The sequence below is a fragment of the Moschus berezovskii genome, chromosome 14 (genome assembly GCF_049115385.1).
Source record: "Moschus berezovskii isolate FMDL1 chromosome 14, NW_MosBer_1.0, whole genome shotgun sequence".
Lineage (NCBI taxonomy): Eukaryota > Metazoa > Chordata > Mammalia > Artiodactyla > Moschidae > Moschus > Moschus berezovskii.
This window is the reverse complement of record NC_142473.1, coordinates 84,848,226-84,862,476: the sequence shown is the minus strand read 5'-3', so window position 1 is coordinate 84,862,476 and position 14,251 is coordinate 84,848,226. Positions and strand designations below refer to the sequence as shown.

The 14,251-nt window shown below is 39.5% G+C and overlaps 1 pseudogene; it reads left to right on the top strand.

Annotated features, from left to right (window-relative positions):
- Positions 1-1,682: 1,682 nt before the first annotated feature.
- On the top strand, positions 1,683-2,644 carry LOC148775761 (olfactory receptor 8J2-like; annotated as a pseudogene).
- Positions 2,645-14,251: the final 11,607 nt, after the last annotated feature.

Sequence of the window (14,251 nt, the reverse complement as noted above, 5' to 3'; positions counted from 1 at the left end):
AATCTGCTTGTCAATACTGGGAACACAGGTTCAGCTCCTGGTCTGTAAGATCCACATGCCATGCTGCAACTAAGCCCGTGAACCAAAACTACTTAGCCCGTGCTCTGGAGCCTGCAAGCCCCAACCACCGAGCCCGCATGCTGCAAGTACTGACGGCCGCACGACTAGTTATGTGAGGTTCATTATTTCCACTTTGTGAGAGCTGAGTTTACATGTACAATATCTCATTTAATTTATAAAACACGAAGACACAATTACCTGGTAAAAATCACACAGATAATAATTGGTGGACTAACAAATAACCAAAAGACTAATAGACCAAATAAGCAAACAAATATACATAAAAAAATTATAAAACCATGTTATTAACTGATATCCTATACAGACACTGAGTAACTTAATTTCACTGAGCCTAAATTGTCTCATCAGATAAAAAGAAAAATTATACCCATCTTCCAGGACGCTCCTGCAAAATAATGAAATGATTATTTCAAAATACTTCACATCCTTCTGGGCACAGAGTATAGAAACAAAGAAAGAAGACGGAGTGAACTCACTCAGTCACGTCCAACTCTTTGTGACCCCATGGACACACGTCAGTCTTCTCCATCCGTGGGATTTTCCAGGCAAGCATCCTGGAGTGGGTTGCCATTTCCTTCTCCAGAGGGAATTGAACCTGGGTCTCCTGCATTGCAGGCAGACTCTTTATCATCTGAGATAACAGGGAAGTGTATGCTACATACTAAGTAATGTTAAACTTTCTACTCATTATCTATATAAATAAACAAATGGATCAAATTTTCACAAAATCAAAACTGCCCACAGTACACTTTTTAAAAATCCAAATGGACTTTAAACAATTTAAGGAAAAGGGGTATATGTTGGAAAGAACAAAAAAAAAGGCTGTCAGAATAAAACATTAGGGAAGAGTGAGCAATTAGAAGTCAGAATGATAAGACAGGACTGGTTTGTTTTATTTGGCAGAAGAAAGGAAATGAGATAAAGGAAAGAAGATTCAGAGGAATTTCTCCCTGATGCTAAGGAACATTATTGAAATATAAGACTGCCTGTGGGCAACTGAAGCAAAAGTGGTAATGATTATTAAAGATAAAACTGCGTTACTGAAAGTGTTCCCCATAGGAAAATGGAAATTCCCAGAAATGATGGCAAGGCCTGGTCTGAGGTGATGACCTGTAGGAGCTAAGGAAAAATAACTGGATGTTTCTCTAACTCATCAACATCTTATAGGTACCTTTTGTTAATCACTGGAAATACCGACACCAAGGCAAGTGTATTTGTATAAAATTTGTATTAATTAAATATTCATTAAATATGTGCTAATATAATTAATATATTCAAATTCATAGTAATACATGTAATGGTATGATAAAATAATGTGCATTTACTAAATATAAACCATATCCTGCAGTGAATAATATATTAATATTTTGGTCAAATAGTTATAAGATCCTGAAACAGGTCTCTGCAAAGTTAGTATACCTGAATTTTATGAAAAGATAGGAAAACAAGGAAGATCTGAGACTTTTAAGTATTTTTGAACAGAAGTAAACTGATTTTAAATGAAACATTTAACAGTCTGACACCTAACAGAAAAAAAATGATTTTATCCTCTGTTAATCTCTTTCCTTATTCCCCATTAAAAGAGGAAATCAGCAAAATACATGGCTCCAGGGAATCACACTCAAGTGATTGAATTCATTCTAATGGGAGTCTCTGACCATCCAGAACTCCAGATTCCTCTTTTCTGTGTGTTCCTGGTCATCTATGGACTGACCCTGGCAGGGAACCTGGGAATCATCATCCTCACCAGCGTGGACTCTCAGCTTCAAACCCCCATGTACTTTTTCCTCAAGCACTTGGCTATCATCAATTTGGGCAATTCTTCTGTCATTGCCCCCAAAATGTTGGTTAACTTCTTGCTTACAAAGAAAACCATATCTTATTATGGATGTGCAGCCCAACTCGGTGGATTCTTAGTTTTCATTGTGGCTGAGATTTTCATGCTGGCTGCCATGGCCTATGACCGCTCTGTGGCTATTTGCAACCCCCTGCTATACCTGGCGGTGGTTTCCCCACGGATCTGCCTTCTCCTGGCGGCCCTTACTTACATCTACAGTCTGACCACAGCGCTGACGGTCTCTTCCTGTGTGTTTTCCGTGTCCTACTGTTCTTCCAATGTGATCAACCATTTCTACTGTGATAATGTCCCTTTGTTAGCGTTGTCCTGTTCTGACACCTACATTCCAGAAACAGCAGTATTTGCCTTTTCGGGGACCAATTTGTTCTTCTCTATGATTATTGTTCTAACATCCTACTTCAACATCATCCTTGCCATTTTGAGGATACGTTCTTCAGAAGGGCGACAGAAAGCGTTTTCCACCTGTGCTTCTCACATGATGGCTGTCACTGTCTTCTATGGGACTCTCCTCTTCATGTATTTGCAGCCAAGGACCAACCACTTACTAGATACTGATAAGATGGCCTCAGTCTTCTATACCCTTGTGATTCCAATGCTGAACCCCCTCATTTACAGCCTAAGGAACAAAGACGTGAAGGATGCATTGAAGAGACGCCTGGACAACCCATGTCAGTCACTCAGATTAATGCAAATTTAAAACTGTAACTATCTCCAGTTAGAGGTTTTATTTGTTCCTGAAAATTTTGCAAAGTGATGAAGCAATAAATACAAGTTGCTCTAATTTAAGGAAAAAGTTTAATCCTTTTAATCTCATCTTTAAATACTCAATTTTCCATACAAACTTGCATTAAGTGACTGAAAAAGTATACTAATGTAAATAATACAAAAGAATTAGGAAATAATTACTTCTAAAAAAATAAAATGCAAGTAAATAAAGGGTTTTCAGAATTTCTAAATATGGAAGAAAAAATGAATGCCTGTAAGAGATTTTTTTTGGATGTTTGTTATGAGTTAGATTATCTTCTTGTCACAAATATCTTTTCTTCAACTACTAAAAGTTTCATAATTTTTTGTAGTGTATACCCATTAGTTTATTGAGATTTTCAGCCAATTGTTATTTGGAATTTAAAATAAATTTGTGTCACAGAAAAAAATAAGCTTGTACGGGAAAATAAAGGTTGAATACAAAATGCTTAGATATACCTGAAAATAAGACATTTGGCAAAACCGACTAAAAATACATATGAAAGTTTATTCCATTTTTTCACCCTTTATATTTCCTACATATACATAAAGCAAAATATCAATGGTCATTCAAATATAAAGTATACAATTGTTTTTTCTAACATCAGTTCAGTTCAGTTCAGTCGCTCAGTCGTGTCCGACTCTCCGCGACCCCATGAATCACAGCACGCCAGGCCTCCCTGTCTATCACCAACTCCCGGAGTACACTCAAACTCATGTCCACAGAGTCGGTGATGCCATCCAGCCATAGTCTCATATTAAAACGTTTTTGTTATAAAATCATAACAGCAACCACTTCTTTTAGTGAGAGTCAAATTCATGAGTTAATTTTCAACTTTACTTACAAATAAGTAGATTATTTGAAAACAGAAAAGCTCTAGTACGTAATGTACATTTCTGGTCTTCAGGGACAAAGCCAGTAATAACTTGGTACCATTAGCCTTTAGGATTTTATATTTTGTTATTTATAAATATGGAAAAGTCCATAGGGAATGTTTGTCTTCCTTTATTGCAGTTTTATTTAGCTCCATCAACTTTTGCAATCAGAGAAGTCTTCTTTCTAGCAGAAAACAATTCTCTTTGAGTCTGGTTAGGTCAACAGAAGCAGAGCAACAGGACTCAACTCACACTTGTGTTTCTACCAGTTATCTGCAATCTATTCGATTAATTTCAGTTAGGAATTTAAGTTAAGGAAATCAGTCCTGAATATTCGTCGGAAGAACTGATGCTGCAGCTGAAGCTCCAATACTTGGCCGCCTGATGCACGGTTGACTCATTGGAAAGGGATGTTGGGAAAGATTGAAGGCAGGAGGAGAAGAGAAGGGGACGGCAGAGGATGAGATGGTTTGATGGCATCACTGATTCAGTGGATATGAGTTTGAGCAAGGACCAGGAGCTGGTGACAGAGAGGCCTGGCATGCTACAGTGCATGGGGTCACAGAGTGTTGGACACAACTGAGCAACTGAACTGAACTGGAATAAAGAATGAAAACTGTAGTGGTTCCTAATTCTTAATTTGGTTGACATACATGTATTTTCTAAAATAATTATGTTGTCACTTATATTAGCTTCCTAATGGTGCCAAAACAAATCATCACCAATTTGGTGGCTTGAAGCAATGTGAACTTCTTGTCCCAAAATTTTGGAGGTCAGAAGTTCACAATGAGTCATCCAGACCTAAAATCAAGGTATCAGAAGATTGCATTCCTTTCAGGACCCAAATAGGGTTCAATCTGTCTCCTTGCGTCTCCCAGCTCCTGCAGGTTCCATATACCTTGCCTGGCATTTGCCTTCCATCCAACAAAGCCATCATGCTAACCTCTGTTTTCACTGACACATCTCCTCTGATTCCTACTTTTGCATCTTTCTCTCCCTGTGACAACTTTGGACTCACTCACATAAGGCCCTTTGCTTAATCACACTGGCAAATCTCTGTTTTGCTTTGAAATTTCCATTGGAGGAGAATTGCTTTACAATATTGTGTCACATGAATCAGCCACAGGTATACATATGGCCCCTCACTCCTGAACCTCCCTCCCGTCCCCCGTCGCCCAGCCCTCTAGGTTGTCACAGAGCGCTGGGTGGGCTCCTTGCAACATTAATTAGTGAACTCCTACCTGGCTGTCTCTTTACACGGCAATGCACACGCTTCCGTGCTACTCTTTCAGTTCATCCCACCCTCTGCCTCTCCCAGTGAAGACGCAGACACAGAAAACAGACTTGTGACAAATCTCTTCATTGTGTGTTCCATGGCAACATGGTCACAGGCTTTGAGGATTCAGACACAGGCATCTTTGTCAGGGTGAGGGGAGGAGCGCGTCACCATTTATTGACATAGCTGTCAAAACCTCTGTAGCTATATTGATAGAGTTTGTGAAACTGCACAATCTAAAATTTTTCACCTCTTATTCACTAGTGTTCAGTAAGATAGTCTCATGAAAGCTTACACTATACACTCTTTCTATATTACTTAGCTCCAAAATCTGTTCTAAACAAACTATACATAATGCCTTCTTAGAATGAAAGATAAACAAAGGTATAGTGTTCAGTTTCCAAATGTGTTACACAGATACACATGTACTCACATGCTGCTTATTTCCCATTTATCAAAAATGATGAATCAACTCAGTCAACTAACCATACAGGCACATCAGCCAAGCACTGGTTTTCAATGAAGTCAGAAAGAAAAAAAAAAAAAAAACTTGCCAGCTCTCATCTCGGATTGTCCAAAGTTTGCCCTCTGGACGTTAAGTCACCTGTACTTCCAGGTTATGCCTACCTGAGTGCTTACAAGATTCCACGGTCATTGTATCTAAACAGTGACAGCAAAATCTTTCTGGTGGTCAGGGGGAGACAGGAAACTCAGGGCACAGTCATGAAACAGGGTTTGGGAATACCGCTGAAAGTTAGGAAAGACTTGAAACAGCAACCAGAAGGACCTCTCATTCTTTAGCTGCAATAGAGACAGTAAGTATCATATCCTCAGCCCAGCTCTGTAATGTGAGGATACCCTAGGCAGAAAGCACTGCAAGTGTGTTAATCTTGGAGTGGAGGTCATAAATAAATCCTTTCAAGATCATGAAAATAAGAAAAGCCATTCAAATTTCCCAACTTCAGAAAAGCAAATGCCATTTTACAAATTTAAATCCAAAAAGCTACTAGAAGGCCCTGCCATTTTCCCAGTAACCACTTTTATTTTAAAAGACTGTGATCATGTATCTCCATTATTTTACGTATGTCTCAAAACACTCAGGTTTAAAAGATGTTTCTAGTTCAATAACCAAAAAAGATAATAGAAACTGGTCCCACTTATGTTTTTTATTTTTTCTTTTCTTTTTCATTTAAAAGCAAATTTGATCCCACTCCTGGGCATACACACTGAGAAAACGAGAATTGAAAGAGACATGTGTACTCCAATGTTCCTCGCAGCACTGTTTATAATAGCCAGGACATGGAAGCAACCTAGATGTCCATCTGCAGATGAATGGATAAGAAAGCTGTGGTACATATACATAATGGAGTATTAGTTCAGTTCAGTTCAGTTCAGTCGCTCAGTCGTGTCCGACTCTCCGCGACCCCATGAATCACAGCATGCCAGGCCTCCCTGTCCATCACCAACTCCCGGAGTACACTCAAACTCATGTCCACAGAGTCGGTGATGCCATCCAGCCATCTCATTCTCCGTCGTCCCCTTCTCCTCCCGCCCCCAACCTTTCCCAGCATCAGAGTCTTTTCCAGTGAGTCAACTCGTCTCATGAGGTGGCCAAAGTATTGGAGTTTCAGCTTTAGCATCAGTCCCTCCAATGAACATCCAGGATTGATCTCCTTTAGAATGGACTGGTTGTATCTCCTTGTAGTATAAGGGACTCTCAAGAGTCTTCTCCAACACCACAGTTCAAAAGCATCGATTCTTCGGCGATCAGCTTTCTTCACAGTCCAACTCTCACATCCATACATGACCACGGGAAAAACCATTGCCTTGACTAGACGGACCTTGGTCAGCAAAGTAATGTCTCTGCTTTTTAATATACTATCAAGGTTGGTCATAACTTTCCTGCCAAGGAGCAAGCGTCTTTTAATTTCATGGCTGCAATCAGCATCTGCAGTGATTTTGGAGCCCAAAAAAACAAAGTCTGACACTGTTTCCACTGTTTTTCCATCTATTTCCCATGAAGTGATGGGACCAGATGCCATGATCTTTGTTTTCTGAATGTTGAGCTTCAAGCCAACCTTTTCACTCTCCTCTTTCACTTTCATCAAGAGGCTTTTGAGTTCCTCTTCACTTTCTGCCATAAGGGTAGTGTCATCTGCATATCTGAGGTTATTGATATTTCTCCCAGCAATCTTGATTCCAGCTTGTGCTTCTTCCAGCCCAGCGTTCCTCATGATGTACTCTGCATAGAAGTTAAATAAGCAAGGTGACAATATACAACCTTGACGCACTCCTTTTCCTATTTGGAACCAGTCTGTTGTTCCATGACCGGTTCTAACTGTTGCTTCCTGACCTGCATACAGGTTTCTCAAGAGGCAGGTCAGGTGGTCTGGGATTCCCATCTCTTTCAGAATGTTCCACAATTTATTGTGATCCACACAGTCAAAGGCTTTGGCATAGTCAATGAAGCAGAAATAGATGTTTTTCTGAAACTCTCTTGCTTTCTCCATGATCCAGCGGATGTTGGCAATTGGATCTCTGGTGCCTCTGCCTTTTCTAAAACCTGCTTGAACATCTGGGAGTTCACGGTTTACATACTGCTGAAGCCTGGCTTGGAGAATTTTGAGCATGACTTTACTAGCGTGGGAGATGAGTGCAATTGTGCGGTAGTTTGAGCATTCTTTGGCATTGCCTTTCTTTGGGATTGGAATGAAGACTGACCTCTTCCAGTCCTGTGGCCACTGCTGAGTTTTCCAAATCTGTTGGCATATTGAGTGCAGCACTTTCACAGCATCATCTTTCAAGACTTGAATTAGCTCAACTGGAATTCCATCACCACCACTAGCTTTGTTCGTAGTGATGCTTTCTAAGGCCCACTTGACTTCACATTCCAAGATGTCTGGCTCTAGGTCAGTGATCACATTATCGTGACTATCTTGGTCGTGAAGATCTTTTTTGTACAGTTCTTCTGTGTATTCCTGCCACCTCTTCTTAATATCTTCTGCTTCTGTTAGGTCCATACCATTTCTGTCCTTTATCGAGCCCATCTTTGCATGAAAAGTTCCCTTGGAATCTCTAATTTTCTTGAAGAGGTCTCTTGTTTTTCCTATTCTGTTGTTTTCCTCTATTTCTTTGCATTGATCACTGAGGAAGGCTTTCTTATCTCTCCTTGCTATTCTTTGGAACTCTGCATTCAGATGCTTATATCTTTCCTTTTCTCCTTTGCTTTTCGCCTCTCTTCTTTTTACAGCTATTTGTAAGGCCTCCTCAGACAGCCATTTCGCTCTTTTGCATTTCTTTTCCATGGGGATGGTCTTGGTCCCTGTCTCCTGTACAATGTCACGAACCTCCGTCCAGAGTTCATCAGGCACTCTATCAATCAGATCTAGTCCCTTAAATCTATTTCTCACTTCCACTGCATAATCATAAGGGATTTGATTGAGGTCATATCTGAATGGTCTAGTGGTTTTCCCTACTTTCTTCAATTTAAGTCTGAACTTCGCAATAAGGAGTTCATGATCTGAGCCACAGTCAGCTCCTGGTCTTGTTTTCGCTAACTGTATACAGCTTCTCCATCTTTGGTTGCAAAGAATATAATCAATCTGATTTCGGTGTTGACCATCTGGTGATGTCCATGTGTAGAGTCTTCTCTTGTGTTGTTGGAAGAGGGTGTTTGCTATGACCAGTGCATTCTCTTGACAAAACTCTATTAGCCTTTGCCCTGCTTCATTCCGTGCTCCAAGGCCAAATTTGCCAGTTACTCCAGGTGTTTCTTGACTTCCTACTTTTGCATTCCAGTCCCCTATAATGAAAAGGACATCTTTTTTGGGTGTTAGTTCTAAAAGGTCTTGTAGGTCTTCATAGAACCGATTAACTTCGGCTTCTTCAGCATTACTGGTTGGGGCATAGACCTGGATTACTGTAATATTGAATGGTTTGCCTTACTCAGCAATTAAAAAGAATACATTTGAATCAGTTCTAATGAGGTGGATGAAACTGGAGCCTATTATACAGAGTGAAGTAAGCCAGAAAGAAAAACACCAATACAGTATACTAACGCATATATATGGAATTTAGAAAGGTGATAATGATAACCCTGTATGCAAGACAGCAAAAGAGACACAGATGTATAGGACAGTCTTTTGGACTCTGGGAGAGGGCGAGATGATCTGGGAGAATGGCACTGAAACATGTATATTATCATATCTGAAAAGAATCGCCAGTCCATGTTCGATGCATGATACAGGATCCTCGGGGCTGGTGCACTGGGATGACCCATTGGGTTGGGATGGGGAGGGAGGTGGGAGGGGGGTTCAAGATGGGGAACACATGTACACCAGGGGCAGATTCATGTCAATGTATGGCAACACCAATACAATAATGTAAAGTAATTAGCCTCCAATTAAAATAAATAAATTTTAAAAAATTAAAAAAAAAACTCAACATGAAGAAAACTAAAAAAATAAAAAATAAAATAAAAGCAAACTTGAGTTTTAAGGTTTTCAGTGAAGATTTTCTTGTCTCTAGGTCAGAAGAGGTTACTAATGATTGAAAACAGAATACTTTATAAGCTATTTCTGGATAAGTTTATTTTGAGCAACTATCGCTCCCACCGTGGAAGTCCACATTGACTCCATTTGTCTAATTGTCATACCTGCATCTCTACTTTCCAAAGAGCTGTTTCCACAAGCCACTTCTATGGAAATGAAAAAGTCCATTCAAAGAAATCATTCAAAAGATAAGTAGGCTGAACTGAAAATTGGATATATAGGTAGAAGTGGTCAAAATGAAAACAAAAAAGATTTGATGATCAGTCAATCTCTGCTACAGGATGTATGTGGCAAATTTTGTGTCACTTCAATGATTGTTTCCTCAGCTTTATCCAAAATTGCCAGTCTTATCACTATTACAGACATTTGAATATTAAAACTATTTTAAAATATGTGTTATCTGTATCAGTTGGCATGGATAGTGCTTAGTATATCATTCTATTCCAAATTATTTGGATGATTATTTAAAAAAATAATGTATTAAAATAAGAAAGCAATTTTAGCTCTAAAAATTTGCATCTGGTTTAATTATTTTTTACAGTCCTTTATCATGTGAAGAAATTGTACATATTCATAAGTTGGATGTCCACAGTATAAAATTTTGTGTAGTGATGACAGAATGTATATTGATAAATCTTGGCATAGATTCATATTAATTTAAATAAATTAATTTTGCTTATATTTCTCTTATCAGGGACTCACTCCGGGAGATATTGAGTTGGTCAAAAAGTTTCCTCAGTTCTTATGTGAAAATACATTAAATATTTTTAATTTTGTCCAAGAACATTATTTATTTATTTATTTTCACCATTTCATTCCACTAGCTTCTGCCACTTTTTAGGTAGCTTCATATTTCCATCTTCCCAACAACTTTTGTCTTTGTTTTTGAGCAAAGACCTGTTCCAGGTGCCTTTTATAGTCTTCCAGGGAATTGAAAATGTTTTCCATTATGATAATTTTATAAAGAGCAGAATAAACGGAAATCTGAAGGTGCAATATCTGGTGAATACAATAGTTAAATGAGAATTTCCCAGCCAAGCTGTAACAGTTTTTGCCTGGTCATCAAAGAAATATGTGGCCTTACGTTATCCTGATGGAAGATTAAATTTTTTCTGTTAACTAATTCTGGATGCTTCTCATTGAGTGTTGCTTTTAGTTGACCTAATTGAGAGTTTTCCAATAGGGACTCATAAGAGAGACTGCCTTCTAATCCCACCATATACACAACATCATCTTTGAATGAAGAACAGCCTTTGGTGTGGTTGATGGTGGTTCATTTCACTTGCACTGTGATTTCTTCCATATCTCAGTAGTGTACAGTATCCATTATTCATCACCCACCACAAATTTTTTTAAAGAAACAGACTGTTTTTATTGGTTTAAGTAGAGAATAGCTTGCGGAAATATGATCATGAAAGTTTTTTACACTTAACTTATGTGGAAAGTGATTGATAAGACCAAGCTGGTGCAAAAGATGTTCAGTGCTTGATTTTGATATTTTGAGTATCCAAAATACTATCTCTCATGTGGTATAATGTTGATTGTTTTCAATGTCTCGAGTTGTTCGCTATCAACTTCAACTGGTCCATCTGACCGTGGAGCATTGTCCAGCAAGAAATCTCTAGCACAAAACTTGACAAATCGTTTTTGACACATTTGATCAGTCACAGCACCTTCTCCATACTCTGCACAAATCTTTCTTGGGTGGGTTCAGTTGTGCTTTTATTTTTCTTGAAATAATAAAGCATAATATGCCAAAATGTTGCTTTTTGCTTCCATCTTCAATATTAAAATGGCTATACAAACATCCACCAGTTTTGATAATTTTTAAATGCATGTTAATATGAAAACTGTTAGGATACAATCTAACTAAATTGTTTCAAATGAAATTAAAGATAAATAAGTGCTATTAGAGTCATTTTATGGGATAAAAGCAAACAAACTTTTTGACTAATCCAATATATCACAGAAAAGTTCATTCATGGATCTATGGGGACCACACACACAAAGTCATTAACTGTGGGGACACAGATAAAATTCCAGAGTTGGTAACTAGCTGCATCCCACTACTATGGAAGCAAATATTTCAAATTAAAGGAGACCCAGCTCATAGTAATTTTACAAAACAGAATAGAGAGAAATAATGGTGTGTTTGTACTAAAATGGTCCCTGGAGAAGGAAATGACAACCCACTCCAGTACTATTGCCTGGAAAATCCCATGGAGGAGGAGCCTAGTAGGCTACAGTCCACAGGGTCGCAAAGAGTCGGACACGACTGAGTGACTTCACTCACTCACTCACTAAAACGGGGCTTCTCTGGTGGCTCAGATGATAAAGAATCTGCCTGCAATGCAGGAGACCTGGGTTCGGTCCCTGGGTTACGAAAATCCCCTGGAGAAGGGAATGGATGCCCACTCTAGTAATCTTGCCTAGAAAATTCCACAGATAGAGGAGTTGCAAAGAATTGAACACAACTGAGCAACTAACACACACACACACACACAAACATACACACACCCACACCCACACACAGAGTAAAATGAATGTGCTTCAAAAATGTAGAGTTGAATGAGATTCTTTAAGCATCAAAGCAAGTTAAATGACAACATGCTGCTGCTGCTGCTAAGTCACTTCAGTCGTTTCTGAATCTGTGTGACCCCATAGATGGCAGCCCACCAGACTCCCCCATCCCTGGGACTCTCCAGGCAAGAACACTGGAGTGGGTTGCCATTTCCTTCTCCAAAGCGTGAAGGTGAAGTTGCTCAGTCGTGTCCGACTGTTTGCGACCCCATGGACTGCAGCCTACCAGGCTCCTCCGTCCATGGGATTTTCCAGGCAAGAGTACTGGTTCAGTTCAGTTCAGTCGCTCAGTCGTGTCTGACTCTTTGCGACCTCATGATCACAGCCCGCCAGGCCTTCCTGTCCATCACCAACTCCCGGAGTTACTCAAACTCATCTCCATCGAATCGGTGATGCCATCCAGCCATCTCATTCTCTGTCATCCCCGTCTCCTCCTGCCCCCATCCCTCCCAGCATCAGAGTCTTTTCCAGTGAGTCAACTCTTTGCATGAGGTGGCCAAAGTATTGGAGCTTCAGCTTTAGCATCAGTCCCTCCAATGAACACCCAGGACTGATATCTTTTAGGATGGACTGGTTGGATCTTCTTGCAGTCCAAGGGACTCTCAGGAGTTTTCTCCAGCACCACAGTTCAAAACCATCAATTCTTCAGCGCTCAGCTTTCTTCATAGTCCAACTCTCACATCCATACATAACCACTGGAAAAACCATAGCCTTGACTAGATGGACCTTGGTTGGCAAAGTAATGTCTCTGCTTTCTAATATGCTGGAGTGGGGTGCAATTGCCTTCTCTGAATGATAGCATGAGTGCACAGTAAAATGTATGCTATATTTACATTATACGTCTGTATTTCTTTTTAAGAGCGTATAGCAACTCTCATAGAGAAGGTGCCTGTATGAGGAAGGAGAACTCGGGTAGGGATGGGAAATGAGGATTGAAGACGACTATAAGATGCAGAATTAGCATATGATTAACTCGATTTAGTCCCTTAAAATGAAAAATGAGTTACATGTATATTCATAATTTGTATTCCTTCTGAGTCTTTAGAACCACTCTAGGACACTCCAGTACTCTTGCCTAGAAAATCCCATGGACGGAGGAGCCTTGTAGGCTGCAGTCCATGGGGTCGCTACGAGTCAGACACGACTGACTGACTTCACTTTCACTTTCACACATTGGAGAAGGAAATGGCAACCCACTCCAGTGTTCTTGCCTGGAGATTCCCAGGGACGGGGGAGCCTGGTGGGCTGCCGTCTATGGGGTCACACAGAGTTGGACACGACTGAAGTGACTTAGCAGCAGCAGCAGCAGCAGGCCATGTTTAAAGAGTTTCACCTTTATCCTCAGGCATAAACTTGGGCAGAAGCCGTGGTGAAAAATACTGAATATTGAAGTAATTTATGGGTGATTAAAGGATTTATCCAACAAATGATAAACTGAAATCCAGATATTTGAGTGAATGCAATAAAATTAATAATAAAAAAGCATGAATCACCAGTCCAGGTTCAATGCATGATACAGGATGCTCGCGGCTAGTGTACTGGGATGAACCAGAGGGATGGGATGGGGAGGGAGGTGGGAGGGGGGTTCAAAATGGGGAACACATGTACACTGGGGCAGATTCATGTCAATGTATGGAAAAGCAATACAAAAATGTAAAGTAATTTATCTCCAATTAAAATAAATAAATTAAAAAAAATAAAGAAAAAGAAAAACAAACAAAAAAGCATGTGAACTGCATCTAAAAGAGTGCCTCCTCAATAGGGAATCAAAAATAATTAACCAAGACTACAGTGGCTTCATTTCGTGTTCTTAGATGCTTTGGGAATAATCAAGAAATTGCATTCAGATTTCTAGGGAACTGTCTCAAAGGGGAGGGACATTCATAAATTCTTCTGACTTCAGTCAGACTACTAACCACATGGCAGAACAAGAAGGCATTCCTTGTTTTCGGTGAGTGGATGGTTATTATTAGATTTGCTCCAGTGACAATTATTGATTTCTATCTTCAGTTTAATATTATAGATGAATTTAGTCACTGATGCCAGACCCAATACATTAGTCCATGAATATTAATGCTCTCTTATCATAACTGATTTATGGAGAAATGATATATGTTACTACTCCGTTACTGTATTCTTTGCAAAGAGTAAACACTTTTTTTCTATTTATTATTAACTCTATACTGGGATTCTAAAACCATAAACATTCTGAAGGGGGTGTAGGTATTTCTTGAAACCTCCACCTAAAATGCCGTTAAAGCAAAGATGCTGATGGCAGGCCGGAGT